Source organism: Montipora foliosa, chromosome 5 (assembly GCF_036669935.1).
Source record: "Montipora foliosa isolate CH-2021 chromosome 5, ASM3666993v2, whole genome shotgun sequence".
NCBI classification, from domain to species: domain Eukaryota; kingdom Metazoa; phylum Cnidaria; class Anthozoa; order Scleractinia; family Acroporidae; genus Montipora; species Montipora foliosa.
In genome coordinates, this window is record NC_090873.1 from 28,859,419 (window position 1) to 28,876,918 (window position 17,500).

At 38.7% G+C, this 17,500-nt stretch overlaps 1 protein-coding gene across 8 annotated transcripts in view; it reads right to left on the reverse strand.

Moving 5' to 3' along the window:
* The window catches only part of LOC138003881 (tetratricopeptide repeat protein 28-like), a 250,699-nt gene extending 244,369 nt beyond the window's left edge, over positions 1-6,330 (reverse strand). For 4 of the 8 annotated variants that reach the window (XM_068850169.1, XM_068850168.1, XM_068850166.1 and 1 more), the window contains exons 1-4: positions 6,230-6,323; positions 5,645-5,692; positions 5,341-5,389; positions 4,580-4,627 (exon numbers count right to left, since the gene is read on the reverse strand). The gene's annotated coding sequence lies outside the window, so the exon portion shown is untranslated. Of the gene's footprint in view, positions 1-4,319; positions 4,369-4,579; positions 4,628-5,173; positions 5,202-5,340; positions 5,390-5,644; positions 5,693-6,225 lie in introns of those variants that run through there. The other 4 variants (XM_068850164.1, XM_068850170.1, XM_068850165.1 and 1 more) reach the window with 3 other exon arrangements.
* Positions 6,331-17,500: the final 11,170 nt, after the last annotated feature.

Sequence of the window (17,500 nt, forward strand, 5' to 3'; positions counted from 1 at the left end):
AAACTCAAACTAACCAACGATATTATGGAAAACATACTGAAACTGACACAATGGTAAAATTTTAAAAGTGTAATGCTAAACTGACACGACCAACTTGTTTGTTGAGTTTGGCCGGTTTCATATGCTCAATAAGGAAGCTCTCCTTGATTTTGAGTTAATAGAAAGAGGAAGCATTTTCAATAAATTTTAAGCAAGAAACATCGCAATTATCCTGACAATGTTTACACAAACTAAGATGCTTCAAACTATGATAATTTTTATCCCAGAAAAGGTGCTCATTTACACGTGTGTAGAAATGCCTGTTATGCCGGTTTTCAAAATGTAGGGGTTTGTCTGCAAGTGTTTCCTTCTTGTCTCGCCCCATTTTTCGTAACTCTAAAAATTTTAATTTCATGTGGTTATCCACTGCCAAGTCTTTCGGTAAAACATTATCCAGTGGGAAATACCTTTCTAACACAAATCATTTATGCCTACGCAAACACCGTGGATCGAGATCAAGTGAATGTAAACAAAAAAAAGTATCAAAATACATCACTTTATCGATGTGTAGGGAAAGAATAGAGGGTAGTATAGTTCGGTAAGACGGCCAAAACGGTTGACGCAAGAACAACAAATTTGAGCTAAGTTTTACGAGTTTATTAGAGTCTGGAACGAACAAATAAACAAAGCCACAATAAGCCAATGGATTAAACATAGTAAATTGATATTATGTACAAGCTGAACAATAAAAACTATGGTAAATAGCTGATACATGAAGAAACATGCTTGCGAACTAAAAGGCAAATAAATTACCAACAAAACGAGTAAAATGGCTTCAAATTGTAAACAAACTAAACAATTTTATAATCCCAGAACTATTATTACTGGGATGCAGTGTGGGAATCCCAGTTGGAAATGTGACAGTATTTGAAAGAAAGCTTGTCGTGTATTTTGTGCTTCATTATTCAAGGAAAAGGTTCTTCATGGAAACGGTTTGATCCTGAAATTTAGTTTGTTGCAGTATTGCGCATATTTGACACGATTGAGTTTCTTCTCTTCACGCACGTAATTGCTTCAAAAAATTGTTCGCTGGAAAAGGTGGCCTTTATGAATTCATCATGTTGTATGACATGCGAGCTTAACTGGATAGTTTTTATGTTATTCATGGAAACGGTTCTTCAGGAAACCTGAAGTACATGGTAATTTGACACGATTGAGTTTGTTGTCTTCACGCACGGAATGAAATAGGAAGAGGTTTTCGCCACTAAGACCAAATATGTTATTTGGTTAAATAGATATTTCGCTGGAAAAGGATTCTGCCTTTGTGAATTATAATATCATGTTGTGTATTGAATTTTCGAGCTTAAGGTTGAAATGTGATATGGGAGACCTTTTTTAGTATTGTTCTGTAAGCAGGAAGGGTTCACAGGCCTGTTAGAAGCGTGCTTGAGTTTCAACAAAATGAGCCCCAAAATCAGTGAAAAATTGTGACGCCGATGAATAATATAGTAGCTGCTATTTCCAAAATGATGGAATTACCTGGTGATAAATAACGTCGTACGCATCTTGGAGAGTAAATTTTGACTTTGCATAAAGAAATGGTCATTACCTCAAGAGTTTGGCGATTGTGATCTTTGTTTTGACTTCGCTCATTTTATTGTCAAACTTTATAACACTTGACAGAAAAAGAAACTTACAAAAACCCGGTATCTTGCCATCATTTGACACAGATGCTTCACTGTTTGGCGGGTAAACATGCCGCGGTAACTTAATCACGGCGCCCGCTGAATCTCCCAAAATGTTTGTCGCTGATCGTAACTTTTTATTTTCTATATTCGCGGTTCAAAATTAATCTTGTTTTCATGTCGTAAATATTTTATTCTCGATCGACCGTCCCGGAAAATGCCTTCTGCTCTCTTTTATTTGTTTCAGAGACTGGAATGCTGTAGTTCAATACCACACAATTCAGTGCCTTCTGATTATCTGTAACACGTACCACAGGCAACCCAGTGTATGCTTCACGGAAGCATCTCGAATGAAGTATGGATTTGAAAATAGCAAGAGCTTCAAATTACATATTGCACAATAATCCCACAATAGTACATTGAAACTAGTAATTGTGAAATAATGGTAACAAACGGATCATTTGGAATCAAATGCAATTAAAAGGATACAAAGCGTTAGACGAAAGTACAGCAATTACTCATTGGAAAACAGCAAACATATTCAAGGCGCAAATCACATGCTGTGCCAGACTACAGGTCAACATACATAAGTAAACCTAGACAATAGCAAATGAAATTTTGCAATCACTGCTAAGAACTAAAATCAAGAACAGAAAGCTATATGTAGTAACTAAACTAAAGGCTAGGAATAAATAAAGAAATAGGAAAATGCTGATAACATACCAAATGTTATTGATAACTACACATCTGAGAAGCCTTGGAAAATGACTTGTCTTGAAGACTGACACTCTTCAGATAAATTAACTGAACCAACCGAACTTACTGAGTAAATGGTAGCCAATTTATAATGGATTTCAGGAAAATAGTAAAATAGCTAAAAACCAAATAAGGCCAGGGGTAAATCTACTACCCACTAATACAGGATTTATCTAAGGGAAGAAGGAGTTTACTAATCCTACACAACAGGTATAGCTCCAGTGATTACGTCAACAATGTCCACAAACTGATGTTAAAGTTTATTAACACCGTGACAACTGAAAAAAGGTTCGCACAAAATTACAAAGTCGTATCGTAACGAGGTAAGAACTTACAAGTGAAATTACAATACGGACAAATTGATGTTTGGTTACGTAGAAAAGTTAAACTACATCTTCTGAACAAATACAAAAACAGAGAAAACGAAGCTTAATAGAAACGTTACACACGATTACAGAAAAGTTAACGATAAAGCGGCACGGCTAAAGAATCGTGTAAGCTAAAACTAGTTATGCAGAGGCAAAATAGTTACCTTTGTGTTGTCCTTGAAATCACTGAAACAAGGTTAAACACTTGAAGAAAAACTTGTTGAAAACTTGAAGCTGGAAACTTGAAGAAACTTGAGAAAACTTGAAGCTCAAAACACTTAAACTTCGGCGTTGACTTGCTTCGCTTATGTCAGCAAAAAGCAAGGTAAGTTACTTGCTTGCGAAGAAATGTCGTGATTACTGTCGCGTGAAAGAGCTCCATCATATCTGCTATTATAGTTCACCACTAAATTTTCTCCGATTCTTATTGGTTTAAATTGATCACGTGACGCGATAGTGTTCGTCCGTGGAGAGACACTAGGCTGATTTAGCAACAGAACGGGAACGTCAGTGGCGACGTCGCGCGCAGCAAAACTACCAATGAGAATTTAGAATAGAGAAGAAAAGAGTGGAGTCTATTCTATTCTGAATTCTCATTGGCGTTTTTTCTGCGCGCGCCGTCGCCACTGACGTTCCCGTTCTGTTGCTAAATCAGCCTACTATCAGCCCATAGTGCCCGCCCGAGGAAAATACCCGGATGGATAGTAGTCGTCCGCTGAAAATACCTCTGTAAACAATCGGCCTTATGGAAAATAAACAATCGAAATTGTATTAAGAGGGTTTTTGTTTGTTTTCTTTTTCAAATTTTACATTGGCTGACACGGCTTTCGTCTAATAAAGTTGAAAATAATTCAACATGATTTTTGAGCTGGCGCGCGGAAGAAAATTTAGTAGTCAACAATAAAGACAATAGAGTGTTTATGTCTCGGAACTATCGGTCTGATAGTTGCCCCTTGGAAATTTGATGTTCTTAAAACTAGCATATTTGCTCTCGAAGCCTTGCTTCTCGGGCAAGTATTTGTTTTAAGAACATCAAATTTCCGCGCGGCAACTATCAGCCGATAGTTCCTCGACAGAAACACTCTATTACTCTGTACGGTGGTCAATTTACATTATCAACTCCGTTGATAAACCAAATTTTTGTATACTACTTCCCCACCGACGCAGCACCACAGTTTCTTTAGAAACTACCCCTTCATTCAGAAACACTCTATTGTTTACATATGGCATAGTTATAGCTCGCGCACCCTGCAAAAAGGCTTCTTATGATAAATCACTTAACGGTCGTTACAACAGGAATTAGGTAAGAGAAATGTGTGGGGATAACACAACTACACAAGCAAAAGTAAGAGGAAATTGAGTAATTATGGGTAAACAAGCAAATAATAGTAATTAGGATAATGAAAAGAAGTTGAAAATAATTGGAATAAAAATAAACACAAAATGAACACAAGTGACCTAGTCAGTTCAATCAACCGACAGACAAGTAACTTATTACAGGTACACCCGGCAAGCTAATATCACTTAACACCTTGCAATGTTCCTTTTTAAAACCTTTTGAGCAGGAATAATGAATCTGGCTGCAAAAAATATTTAAGGGATAAATAATACTGGTGGATCATTTGGGTGCCTCATTCGCGACTAATCATGAGTGACTGTGAGCACTTCAGAAAATAAACTTAAATATGGAATAATCTGACAAAAAGTGACGCAAAATTCATCAGAACTGGTTTATCACAAATAAATTACTTCTTCGTGTTAGTAAGAAATGAGTAACTGTAAGCAACTTACCAAAACGGATGCTAATAAATGCGAGGTCCTCGACGACAAGAAATGACTCTGCAAAATTTGATGATTTAATGTGGTTATCCATGCATTATCGAATCTTGTAGGAAAACTTTTAACTTTCTTAACAAAATTCCCTTATGCCTAGTATGCATTAAAAATGTAGAACTGGAGGGAAAAGCTGAAAAGTTCTCAAGAGAACTAACAAATGGATCAGCAGCAAGGAGAAGTCATTTCGTACTCGAGCAAACTGCGCAACTGATCAGTGAAGCAGTCCAATTTGAACACTGATCGAGGTGAGATGACTGTTCCATTGCTCCGAAAAACTCAAGTAATGGTTTCGTTCGGCGAGGTTCAAAATTGTAAGGAGAACGGGTACATTATACATGTACGAGGCTCCGGTCTTGCTTAGCTTTAAGTAAGACTTTAAAGCGAGTAGACATTATAATAAGGGTTTGTTAATTATGGCTAAAACTGATTGAATGCATTCTTCATCGTCATTTGCTTTGTGACACCCTCAATTTTGAATCTAAGCGGATTCAAAAACTAAAAACCATCTCTGTTCAGGAACAATTTAAGATACATCATTTACTTACTTACTTTCTCGATGTGCAAGAAAAGAATGGAGGGCAGTATATACATTGTAGTTCGATCACACAAGAAACAAATTATTTAGCACCGTGACCCCTCAAGCTAATTGTCACTTATTATCTTGCAACGACAGACAAATATCTGATTACACCCAGTAAGCTAATGTTACCAAATACCTTGCAATGTTCCTCTTTAAAACCTTGTGAGCAGGAATAATGAATCCAGCTAAAGAAAAAATTAAGGGATAAATAATACTGGTGGATCATTTGGGTGCGTCATTCGCAACTGATCATGAGTGACGGTGATCATGATCACTTTATAAAATAAACATATCAGGAATTCTGACATAGTCACTAACTTGATCCAAACTGGGTAAAGATAAAACCAACAAAAAGTAACGCACAATTCATCAGAACTGGTTTATCACAAATAAATTACTTGTTCGTGTTACTAAGAAATGAGTAACAGTGAGCAACTTACCAAAACGGATGCTAATCAATGCGAGGTCCTCGACGTCAAGAAATGACTCTGCAAAATTTGATGATTTAATGTGGTTATCCATGCATTATCGAATCTTGTAGGAAAACTTTTAACTTTCTTAACAAAATTCCCTTATGCCTAGTATACATTAAAAATGTAGAACAGGAGCGGAAAGCTGAAAAGTTCTCAAGAGAACTAACAAATGGAGCAGCAAGGAGAAGTCATTTCATACTCGAGCAAACTGCGCAACTGATCAGTGAAGCTGTCCAATTCGAACACTAACCGAGGTGAGATGACTGTTCCATTGCTCCGAAAAACTCAAGTAATGGTTTCGTTCGGCGAGGTTCAAAGTTGTAAGGAGAACTGGTACATTATACGAGGCTCCGGTCTTGCCTAGCTTTAAGTAAGACTTTAAAGCGAGTAGACATTATAATAAGGGTTTGTTAATTATGGCTAAAACTGATTGAATGCATTCTTCATCGTCATTTGCTTTGTGACACCCTCAATTTTGAATGTAAACGGATTCAAAAACTAAAAACCCTCTCTGTTCAATAACAATTCAAGATACATCACTTACTTACTTACTTTCTCGATGTGCAAGAAAAGAATGGAGGGCAGTATATACATTGTAGTTCGATCACACAAGAAACAAATAATTTAGCACCGTGACCCCTCAAGCTAATATTAGGGAACTTAAGCAACGACAACGGCGACGGCAACGAGAACGTCACAAATGTGCATATTTAGTGGGCAAAAACAATAGCTTTGCACGCCCTGCACGTGCGTTTTTCACTTTTGTCCATTTCTTTGCCGTCGTCAGCAAAACAACAACGTGAAATAGTCAAATTTTAGGTTTGAAGGAGAACGTCAGCACTTGACGCTAAAGTTTTATTTTCTCCCCTAAATTAAGCGCCGTTCCGACCAATGTCATTTTTGAGGAACTACCACACCCTTGTCATATAAGAAGGGTTGACATGTTTACAAAGTGATTACAATGACGCGAATTTATATTTTGAGATGACGTTCTCTGTGTCGTCGCCGTCGTCGTTGCTTCAGTTCCCTATTATCTTGCAACGACAGACAAATATCTGATTACACTCAGCAAGCTAATATTACCAAATACCTTGCAATGTTCCTCTTTAAAACCTTGTGAGCAGGAATAATGAATCTGGCTGAACAAAAAATTAAGGAATAAATAATACTGGTGGATCATTTGGGCGCGTCATTCGCAACTGATCATGATTGACGGTGATCATGATCACTTTGTAAAATAAACATATCAGGAATTCTGAAATAGTCACTAACTTGATCCAAACTGAGTAAAGAGAAAACAACAAGAAGTAACGCAAAATTCATCAGAACTGGTTTATCACACATAAATTATTACTTGTTCGTGTTATTAAGAAATGAGTAACGGTGAGCAACTTACCAAAATGGGTGCTAATCGACGCGAGGTCCTCGACAACAAGAAATGACTCTGCAAAATTTGATGATTTAATGTGGTTATCCATTTTAACTTTCATAACACAAATCATTTATGCCTAGTATGCAAAAAGAGTGGAACTGGAGCGGAAAGCTGGAAAGTTCTCAAGAGAACGGATCGAGGTGAGATGACTGTTCGTGATTGCTCGGAACAACTCAATTAAAAAAATACATGGTTTCGCTCGGCGAGGTTCAAAGTTGTAATGAGAACGCATACATTATAGGAGGCTCTGGTCTTGCTTAGCTTTATGTAAGATTTTAACGCGAGTAGACATAAAGAGTTTGTTATGGCTGAAACTGATTGAATGCTTTCTCAATCGTCATTTTGCTTTGTGGCACCCTCAAGTTTGAATCTAAGCGGATTCAAAAACTAACCTTCTCTGTTCAGGAATAATTCAAGATACGTATCATTTACTTACTTTCTCAGAATGGTGGGCAGTTTATGGTTCCATCACACAAGAAACAAATAATTTATTACACCCTCAAGCTAATGTTACTTGTTACCTTGATATGTTCCTCGAGTCATTAGAAATGAATTAATGGATAAGCAACATTAGTTAATTGTTTGCTTGCGCGGTGCGTGCGTGCGTTCGTGACAACCAGCCAAGCTTCTGAGTGATCGTGATCACTCAGAAAATAAACAGTTAAGGTATGCATAAAAGGAATGTGTGCCGACATAGTTACTGACTTTAATCCAAAGAAAAGAAAAGAGAGGCGAGAAGGAAATTTATTACGCATGCATTACTTGTTCTTGCTATTAAACAATGAGAAACAGTAAAGAGTTTAAGGAGGCTCGAAAGGGTTTTCAGTTGAGCGCGCGCGCGTACCCACACACGCAATTCGTGAGCTGCTCGCGTCAGCTTGTGATTCAAACGGGTCTCAAGAAATAAGCAAATACCGCTAATTTCACTCTCCTTTCTTCTAATTCCTATAGACATGAATATAAATAGACATCTCCTATTCATAAAAACTACGAAAATTCTACACAAACGGTTTAATGGTCATTTAAATCCGTTTGTGTTGACCTTCAGCTCAACTCGCGCGTGCACTCGAATGAGCGGGTGACGCATGCGTAAATGCCGATCTTGTAACCCCCTCATTTTTCCTGATTTTGCAACTTTACTCGTTTATATCTCTGCTTCCGGACGGTGAATTTTTTTCATTTTTTGCATGTTAGCCTAGATTAATTTAAAACGTTTGTCTTTCAAATTTAAAAAAATTCTGTAGTTAAAAAAAAATTAGAGGCACATTTCAAAAAAACTTATTTTTCTGAAAAACTGAGAATATTTTAGAGAGTATTTCTAACATTATCTGGTAACACTAAATGGGAAAATTTCACCGTCCCGTTTCTTGAAAAAAGGCAACATAAGGCTCAAGGAAATGCCTAATATCGTTGCCATGGTAACGTTATTTTGGAGGAAAATATAATGTGAGAAATCAACGATGGGTACTTAATACCCTGGCCAGATTTCGCCTTAATATGATTACCCTAACTGTATCTAAGGACAGAATATGTTTATTTGATTGAAAAAAGGAGAAACTATTTCGAGCCTCCTTAATTTAAAGCCGGGTGATGAGACATATTATGTGATCACAATGTACAAGTAATTAAAGAACAGAAAGCAGTATAGTTCAATCAAACAACAAACAAATAATCAATTAGGAGTGTCTCATTACCTGGAAACGTCCTCGTTGGAACGTGTGGAGCAGGAACAAGGAATCTAGTTACACTGAATAAATTAATGGATAAGCAATATCGGTGGATTGCTTGCGTGGGAGCGTCAGTTACATCTGAATGACCGTGACCGCTACAAAATAAATGTAAAAACAATACCGAGATACACGCAAGATGGAAATGTGTAATGGGCCCGAGGGAAGGACTTGATACAACACAAGTTGCGTTGACAACGGGCAACGGGGGTAGGACAACTTTAAAATCAGAGTCGTGGGCAGGAATCAAACCTACGACCACAGGCAGACAACCCTGAGGATGAGAGAGCGCGTGACGTCACGTTATTTTGAGACAGTCAACTAATCGAGGAAAATGTTCCATAAAAACTTCAAATCGCCATGTTTCTTTTCGAAAGCTCATTTTATGGACAGCTAGATAAATAAAGTTCACTCAGCTACTATTTTCTACGTTGTCCTGGATGATTTGATGGTTTTTTGGGACCCTTCGATTTCCTCTTCAGATCACACGCGTCGTCAAATACGATATAAATAGTCTATTTGCAACGAGGTTATGCGCATGCCTTGGGCATGCATCAAATGGGATTCCTAACGGACCAATCAGACAAAAATCGCCATTGCTAATCATATTTCGAAAAGCAATGGAGACTTTTGTCTGATTGGTCCGTTAGGAATCCATTTGATGCATGCATAATCTCGTTGCAAGCAAGATGGCTGCCAGAGAGGAAGAGAACAAGTCATCGAGCTTTCTCAGCAAAGGAAAAGAATCGATCGCTTGTTCTTTTTTCTGGAAGATTCTAACTTTTAGCTGGTAGCCGCGTTTGCAAAGGCGGGAAATGATGAGGGGTTGCAAAACTTTTCTCCACCATGCGAAGGACTTTTTAGTGTAAGAAGTTTGCGTGCAAGTGATGTACCACTATAAAATTGGCTGTCGTGTTAGCGGCAAAAAACACGTTTTTCGCCTTTCGTAAAAACAAACGAAAATCTTCTGTGTAGAGGCCGCTATTGTGCTGAAAAAACTAAGAAAACGCGCAATCGACGAAGCGAGTCAAGACAGCGGGTCAGGTTGGTTTGAGCTTTCTTTTTGTCAGTTTCATAAATATTTTGAGAGTGAGTTTACAAGTATGACAGAAATTTTGTTATTTGTTTGTGTTCGGCAGGAAATGAAAGCTCTTCAAATGCAGTTAGAACTTTTACAACTGCAACAGCAACAGCAACAATCGGTAAGCTTAATATATATGTAAGTTACTTAAGTTTGTGGCTGGAAAGTATACATCCAGATACAGTAAAAACCCGCGTGTAAGAACCTACATTTTTCCAAGTTTGGCAAAACAAGTTCTTATATTTGGGGGTAGTCATTGGCAATTTAGGCTAAAGTAGGTTCTTCATTAGGTTCTTAAGTTTTCAGTAGAAACCATTCCTGTAGAAGCATAAAAATAGGTTTGGTCCTTTATATGATACAGCATTTATTTATAACTGTCTTGTCATGAACCTTGTGCAAGACTAACTAAAATAATATATACACTATAAACAAAGTATCCTTTCAGAAATATTTGCATACAAAATAAAATACTAAATGGAATAAGTAAAAAATGCAAAAAAAGTCCTTTTGCCTTAATTTTCTGGTCACATTCATTTTATGATTGAATCATCATAATTGATCATAGTGCTAAAGTATATGAAATGAAGCAAACAAACAAACAAACAAAATAAATGCACCTCTTATAATTAGTGTTCAAAGAACTACAGTTTCCTCATTAAAACTGTACGTGCATACTTTCCATGAAGTGTTCTCTATTTAATTTCCCAAAGTCACAAAAGTTATACTTCTTAGTTTAAAGTTCTTATAAAAATATCCCATAACTCACATTTAAGAACCTGATAAATTTTGCTTGGCTAAACAGGTTCTTATATTTTGGGGTATAAAAATGGGAAATTTCTGCCAGCAGGTTCTTAAGACACTAGGTTCTTACATGCGGGTTTTTACTAACCTGCGATCAGGCCCATTTTTAGCTTCGCCCATATATTCTCTTATGTCGTCGCTCGCTAAAATTGGGCCTGACCAAAAGTCTCTCAAGAATTCCGGACGGTCGGCCAAATTTTGGCCGACCAAATTCGTAATCTGATTGGCTGTTGAAACGCCGGAAGTGAAAATGCCATCGTGATTGCGCGGAGCTCTCGCGAAGTCCTCGAGACTAATCCGCCATAAGTGTACAAAAAAAATTTGCTGCCTTTTGTTCTCACAATGCCGTGGACGGTGCAACTTGATTTTATTTGTATAAATGGAGATATGCCTTCTGAAACATCTCATAACTTGTCCAGAATCGGGTTTGAATCTCTGGAAAGAGTGAAATTAGCGATTCCGTTGTCGAGCTCTGTGGCCATGTGGTTGAAAGTACTTTGGCACAAACTTCCCTGATGTTTTGAAAGCTAAATAGCTGGTTCTTTCAAATGGCAATGAAAGTTGATGCATATTGGTTTCCTGGATGAGACAAAGAACATATATATCAACAGGAGGAGATGCTGATAAAATCGCAAGTTACACGAATGCATGTTTTGAACATCTGTGTATCAAACGGCATTATTTACTTACTGTACATGACACGGTCTGTTTGCACAATTTGGAGTCAAGATTGCTTCATAATATTTCCAGTTGATTTAACTTAAAACTCGCACTCCAGAAACTAAAATGGCATGTTTCCAGAGAGACCTATTGTACAAAAATAAAAGAAACTTCGCGAGTCCATCTTATTGTTCGTACTCCATCAAAAAATTAACAGCCAAACTTATCATGATTTTACTGCGCGCAATTCTAGAAATACACTGCAACTGAAGATATTACCCGAAAAAATCACCAAAGAAACCTTGATGGGCAAGCACGTTAAAGGAATAATGTATTTTTCTCTTTTTTTTTTCTTTAAAAATCTATTGCCAAACCGTCCAACGACAGAATGCTAGGTTATCTCAATTACAAATTAAGATGTCAAGCTTAAAAGATTGCATATTCAGTGAAGTTCGGAGGAAGAATTACACCGGTCTTTGCCGCAATATAGTCGTCGTCGAAAACATTCCCCATGCTTTAAATGTGTTTTTCTCAAATTAAAGCCAACGGTAACTTTCGAATTCGAATTCGTTTATAATATTCCTCCCACGGTATTTAACTGTGGTCAAAACAAACCAGCGTGAATCTGCGGTCCACGCGTATATTGCGTGAATTTGATTGGCCGATGAAGGACATGTCATTCAATCAAAAAAAGGGGGCGGAAGGAATTTTCGAAGAGGAATTTGGTCAGGCTCTGTTTTTCGTTTCGCCAACTCCACATTACGTACCACGCGAAACTAAAATAGAGCCTGATCGCAGGTTAAGTTTTTACTTACCCTGCGACGTATTTCCGGCGGTTGTTTCTCTCCCCCGAGGGAAACGACCGCCGGAAATACGTCTGCGTTTGCAGGCGAAGGTTGTGATAGCCCAATCAAGTAGTAGTGTCTGTTCATTTTCAGTACTAAAAAGATTACTTAAGCATGCTAGATATTAACCCCCACTCCAACGAATTTATCTTTAGAAGTCTAGTCTAAACTAAATCGTTTCATGACCTAATTCCAAAATGATAAACCGATTTCGTACACAACGTAGTGTAGTAGAGCTGAAATATGTAAAAGCCGGCCTTTGCATGAATATGAATTAGCTGGAAATGAAATATTTCGGAGGCATGAGAGCAGTGGGGACTGGGCCTGTTCAGTGCACCATGGGACACGATGACAGCCATACAAGAGAGTTTTGTCACATGGGAGATCATTCTTGGCCAACGCCTTTTTCTACCACAGTTTAAATAGTAGTTCACGCTTTCGTTTCAATTTTGTCTTAGCAGCGTGGCTTTCGTAGGATTGGCATTCAGAGCTTAAATCATAGATCCTACCCAGGTTTCCTGCCTTATTTTCCCCCAACGGGGTTTGTTCCGGCAGGCCTTTCCTGGCCTTCGTTCTGGCAGTAGCTGTTTCTGTAAACTGCTGCTTATATAGCTCTGTAATTTTTAGGTAGGGTTAGGGTTAGTTGTCGAAGTTATCCTAGTGTAATCACGTGTGATTACGACTGTACGGCGCTCGGCGGAAACTGCCCAAACAAACCTAATGGCTTTCTATTCATGTTTCGCACTGCATAGTGGACCTGAAATCTATTAAATCATCTAAGTTCGCCCGGCAATCGCTTTGGAAGGAAAGCAGATGGGTAGAGAAAGAAACAATCTGTTTTTTTGTGTTTGGTCTATCGACCACTTATTTCTTTTTCTGAAAGGTTTTTACAATTTGTGGTTTTTGTAGTCAATCCCAGGGTTTACAAATGGTTTCTAAACAAAGTCAAAATCCAATAAGTGTCAACACAAACAAAGGGAAAATCGCAGCACACGCAAGATTCGAGTGACCAACGCTAAAAACATCAGAGACAAACAGTTTCAGCTACATATCTCTTAAGTGGCAAGCAGCCTGGTGGACATTCAACGGGGCTGGATAATCTGCGAGGCATTCGAATTTCGCATTTGAGTTTAAGCACCCATTTCAAATAGCGCTGATAAACAGTTATTAAGTCTAAGTACCCATTTTAAAATGGTTAGCTTTCAATAACTGTGTGACTCGCATGCTTTGACTCGCATGGCTCGCCACTGTGTTGGCTCGCAAATTGTCCTCACTCACATTCAACAAACACATAACGAAGTCTCAAACTGTGGGGCTAAAAGAACATCGTTATCAACAGAATAGAGACATTTAAAAACTGAAAAGAAATACCGAAATGCTCGAAAATAAGAAAACTTTGCTGTGATCAAAAATTATTAATTGACGAGATGCCAACACACTACGTCATTGTTAATTTAATGGTATATAACGAATTGTAATCACACAAGTTAATGGACTTAGTCCAACGGCGCGTAAGCGACTGGACCTAGGGAGGTTTTAATGAGGTACAAGATATGTTGGTATACGATGGCTTTTTTTAAATTGATATATTTATTTATTTATTTATAAGATGCAAGTACTGAGTTAATGTATCAGGTTTGTGCCAATCAGGGTCAAAAAAATGTCTATTTTCAAATCGGGTTTAATTTGCGGGAAAGTAAACAATATATGACTAAATCGACTCGCTCAATGATTAAGATTATTTGTGTATAGACCAATTCGGCTAACTCAATGTTGCACCCAATTCAAATCTCTAGGGGTTAAGATGCTTTGTGTATTGCATTTGCATGATAATGTAGCATTCACATTTAAATGATATGGTAATACTTGGAACAAAAGGGGCATTATTACTGTTAGGAATGATGTTATTTATGTCGTCGACTTTGACCTCCTCGGGTCAATAGATGCATTCAAGAGAAAATGAGGGGACAGAGACGGAGGCTCAGAGCGTTGGCCGGGATATGTCATGTTCACGAAAGTTATTTTTAGACGAGCGGAAGTCTTTGTTCTAGGGGAAGTCTGTCTTCCGAGACGTCCGCATGCAGTCTTGCCTCGCTCTTAGGTTGTTAGTGAAAAGAGAAAATGACGGCGCACGTGGAAGGCTGATGAATATTTATTTTCTTTCAAGCATCGGATCGAGGTAGGCCAGCATGCGGACGTCTCGGAAGACTTCCGCTCGTCTAAAAATAACTTTCGTGGACATGACATATCCCAAGGGCTGGACCGGAAGCCTCCTTCTCTGTCCCCTCATTTTCTCTTGATGCATTCAGCCAGAAAAATGAGCCAATCATAGATAAGGGCGGAGTAAGGATAGGTCTAGTTAAGGGATTGCAATCTTCGTGACTAGCGCCCTTAGCTGTACCTTCACGGACTAAACTTGGATTATCAAGGATTTTCAGGCAAGTTGTATGCTGCTTAAGTTCTTTTTTAGAGGGCTTTATTCTCCCTAAACGTTTGGCATGGCTCCACCTCTGGTATTGATTCTTGGCCACTCCTTTATCCACCGTTTAAAGGACTTTATTGCCTCTCATCCCGACCTTAACGCCATTTTTCTCATTGCCGAAGCCTGCGAAATTAAATGGCATGGTGTTGGAGGTAGCACTATTGCAAAGGCACGTGCCTTTGATTTACCAATAGTTGAGTCTTTTGTGCCCCAGATTGTCATTTTACAGCTGGGACCGAACGATCTCGTACACGCTGACCCGTTGTCGATAGCTTCTGCTATTGAGGATTTAGTCACTTTGCTTCATGACCGCTTTCAGGTCAAACGTGTTTGCGTTTGCCAAACTGTTTATCGAGAATCGTGCCCTATGTATAATAAACGCGTTCGCGATTTAGTCAAGTACTTGAAGGTCCTGCTAGAGCCACTCCCGTACTCTTTTTATTGGAGGCACAAGGGTTTTTGGAATAGCAAGGTTAGCCTTTATTCCAGAGATGGCGTTCATTTAAACTCGCGCGGCCATTATCGACTTTTTAGGAGCCTCAGAGGGGCTGTTTTAAAATGCCTACATTCCCTACACAATGAGAGCATTTCACCAATCGCAATCTCTCATCATTGAAAAGATTTGCTATTTATTTGCTATTTGTTCGCCAGTTCCTTGCGGTTTATGTTCACCAAGCCGATGAATATATAATTTTTAATGAATCAGCCCTCAGTTGGAATTACACGTTGCTGACTTTTTGGCTGCAACATTCCACGCTGTTCACAACTTCTGATATCATGTGCGGATATCCGCCTGATGGCACAGTGTGCCCGATGTTACAATCCTTTCGACCACCGAGTAGGTTAGGTGTGTCCAATGCACTCGGCTGCTGTTTTTTCTCACACCGCTATGGAACTCGGTTTTTTGATACGTTTTTGCGCTAGCACACACGCTCTCGCTATTGTCACATGATTTTTTATTCAGGTCATTTTACAATACGCCCCTCTGAGCCCCTCAGGCGGTGGACAACGAGGTAACGGCGCTCACGGGAGTCTCAGGTACGCTGGAATCTTGCACCATGTCTGGGACCGAAGATGGGCCCCGCCAATCATTTACCAGCATCGCCATCTCCTTGGGATCACGCGTGAGTGCTAAGATCAAAGCCAAGATTTGGCAAAACGAATATGTAGACTTCGGGGCGCTGTTTGGCGTTGGGCCCCCGACTGAAAAGTTCGCACTATCACTCTCGCCGGGTAATACTATTTCCTCACAGAACCGTCTCCATCTAGAGGCCGTGCAGTCCTCTCAAAAGGTGCAGACCATTACCCAGTGGGTAACTGCCTTCAATGCTTTCGTAGCAATTTATGTAGAAAGGGTGCCCCAGGATGCTCTAAACAAAGGATTTGAATTGGGTACAACATTGAGTTAGCCAAATTGGTCTATTGTATTGGAATTTTGATGTAGCATGCACATTTAAATAATATGGAAATACCTGGAACAAAACGTTCTATTCCTAAAGGGTTTGAATTGGGTACATCATTGAGTTAGCCGATTATACTAGGCCTATTTATTTCATGGACTCAAAGCAACATACATCCATATTACAAAATGGAAGTTACACTCCTGAACTGTAATAAAAAATCAGTGAATTCAACATTGTGGAGGAAGGATCACACCTAAAACTTAATTTGGCAAGGATTGTGTTCCAAAAGCAATTTTGAGAGGCGTTGACAGACAAGAACATTGATTAGTGACCATTAGTAGGTCATGTACGACGCGTCCCCCCCCCCCCCCCCCCTTCCCGACGAGTGCCGGATGGTCTACAATGTCTGTTTTGGGAGATGTGATATGATGAAATCGAAATTATTCCACAGGAAAGTGATGTATACATAAAACAGTGTCCTGGAGACTTTTGAACAACTGACTTTGTTTTGCGAACAGAAAATTTATTTAACAAGATAATTTTTAAGCGTGTTATAGATTGTGTGACACAGGTACCGGTACTTGCATTTTATTAATGTTCTGTTAAAGACTTTATTGTACATACAGTAACCGAAATTTGTCATATTGCTCATGAAAGTGTAATGAGAATAGCAAAAGAATCGTATGTTTTCTCAACTAAGTGTAAGGAAAGTGTTCAGAGGGGCCCAAGTCCCGGATTGAGTGGCCAGCAGAGAAGTCTGCTTCTGAGAACGGTAGTCCGTCAATGAGAAAGAGAAGGGATTTAACTTTACTTGTAAGCGGCTCATCGAAGAGGCAGTATCAGACAGCAGTAGCCTTTCACCACAACGAGTTACCAAAATTTAATTGGTCTTAATTGGTAAAACCGTAGTTCGTGTTAAAAATACAACGGTGTAAATGGTGAGTTAATACACTAGAGTGATAAGTTTTACGCTTTACCCGCGTCTTGGGACCTGTTTTCAACTAGTTTTTTTTTCTGATTTGTGCATGGTGACGTTCTCGTTCTTATAAAATTGTTTAAGGATAATTTGACTAGTGACTAGCGATGACTCGTGCACACTTTCACAAATAAACGTAACTTTTAACTCACAAAATCGAGACCTCCCATGAATGATAAGTGTTTATTTGAACCCCGGTAGATGTCTATGACTTCACTGAGAATCAGTATTTCTTTTCGTACATTTTTCGAGAGGTTTTAAACCACCACGCTATCTCTAAAAAATTAGGAGACATTCGGCCCTATTTAAAACCCAGCAGACTGATGTCCAGATGAGTGCAAAACACTGAGCTGTTTACCTTTTTACTTCTAAGCTCTGCGCTGATGAAAATTATTCAGCAACAACGAAAAGAAGCC